Raw genomic sequence first — 1,859 nt, 5'->3', positions numbered from 1 at the left:
ATCGTTTCCTCTAGCATAAACAATGTCTTCTCAGACCTACTCAACATTTTATATAATCATAATTCAGGAAAAAGCTAATGTCTCCTGCTTTAGGAGGCAGAGTATTATATTCTTCAGAAAGATTTTTATTAAAGAATTTTGGAGATACTGTTGTTTTCAGAGGTTAACATTTTGAGGACTCTGTAGTAGGACTAATGTCTTCTCTATTGAATGGTGAAGTTAGAACAACCTAGAGATAATATTTTCCATCTTGGATTGTACTGGCTATTGCTCTTTCACTTCAGCCCCACATATACAGGAATAATACAGAGAAGTCTAGCATGACCTCTGTGCAAGGAAAACATGCAAATTCATTAAGAGTTCCATATTTTAGAGGCTTTATGTTATTTTGCTTCTTGTTTTGTTTCTTTTTTTTCTGTTTTCTTTGTCACTATTTTTTCATTTCTGTACCTTTTGGCCTTTGGGGGAAGAAAAGGGGGCACACAGAAATGGTGGGACAAGGGGTGACCAAATGCAGCAGTGATACTAGACACTATGTTGAAAATGAGCTATACAACTTGAGGGAGAGGGAGGTTGGAAGAGAAAAACTGGGAGGGAAAGAAAAATGAGGGAAGAGGTGACAGTGTTCAAAAAGAAATGTACTCATTACCCAACTTACGTAACTGTAATCCCTCTTTACATCACCTTTACAATCACAATATTTTAAGTCAGGAAATAATAGAAAGTCCACACAGACCTAAGAACACATGGTCAGCTAGAAGGCAAAGGCACTTTCATACAACAAAACCGGGCTTCAGAGGCAACAAATAACATGGCTAAAGTCACTTTGAGGAGAGTGACTTTAGCAGAAAGTAAAGTTCAGATCCCAAGTGCCTTGTACAAAACATTTCCTTCTCCATAATGCTAGCTTGGTCAGACATACCCATTGCTGCCCTCTTGGAAGAACCACCAGAAAATGCTGTTCTTGCAGCACAGGTGAGATTACTAGACTTTCTAAGAGAGTAGAGTTTGCCAGCTGCCAAAATCTTGGGCCCTGGTTCCCAGAGGATTTTGATAATGGCTGTGGATCTAGCCTCAAGGTGAGTCATTGTGGTAAAGAACCTTGGGAATAGATGATGAGATTTGGAATTCAGGCTTGGAAATTGAGATAACCATAATGCCAAACTTGTGCTTGACAAGTAAGCCATTGGCTGAGGAGTCTGTGCAAACAGCTATTTACCAAATGAATAAATTCTTTTCTGGTGGAAACTGATTTATAGGAAGTTCCTAAGGCAAACATTAACTACTTGATTGGTTTACAGCCTTAGCTTCCTAGGCAAAGAATTCCTGCTTGCAATAGTTAATTCATAATGTCATACAACGTGGTGATCTTGGATCACTTTCTCATAATATTTTTATTATTTTTAAGTCATTCATACAAAAGGGTTTCAATTCAACATATCATTAGCATGCATGTTCATCAGTGTGTCCCTTTCCATCTTTCTCTCCCATCTCTCCCAATCACACCCATCTCCTCAAGGTAGCTGGTTCACTCTTCATATATGTACATTCAATGTTATGACTGTATTCAGCCCCTCATTTTTCACCATAAATCTTCTTTTTCCACCCTGTAATCTTGGTTCTCAATCCCATGATTCAAATGATACAAATTCAGAAATTCCAATCCTATCCCTTCAGGAAGGAGTGCCTGACAGAGATCTATTGCTCAGACATCTGAAAAGGAAGAGTTACCTCTGCCTGAGGAATCTGTCCCAGACATCTGCAACTAGTCATAGAAGACAGGTATGCGCAAATAAAAATTCCAGGAGGCCACTGTTTCAGACTAAACTCCTCCATTTGCCCAAGAGATTAGGCTAAAA

At 38.8% G+C, this 1,859-nt stretch overlaps 1 non-coding gene across 1 annotated transcript; it reads left to right on the top strand.

The window, feature by feature from the left end:
• The first annotated feature begins 267 nt into the window (after nt 1-267).
• Nucleotides 268-372, top strand: LOC125347412. Its single transcript, XR_007210197.1, has one exon. It is a non-coding gene; the product is annotated as a U6 spliceosomal RNA (small nuclear RNA).
• The last annotated feature ends 1,487 nt before the right edge of the window (nt 373-1,859 follow it).

Source organism: Perognathus longimembris, chromosome 2, assembly GCF_023159225.1.
Source record: "Perognathus longimembris pacificus isolate PPM17 chromosome 2, ASM2315922v1, whole genome shotgun sequence".
NCBI lineage: Eukaryota > Metazoa > Chordata > Mammalia > Rodentia > Heteromyidae > Perognathus > Perognathus longimembris.
This window is presented reverse-complemented; position numbering and strand designations above follow the sequence as displayed.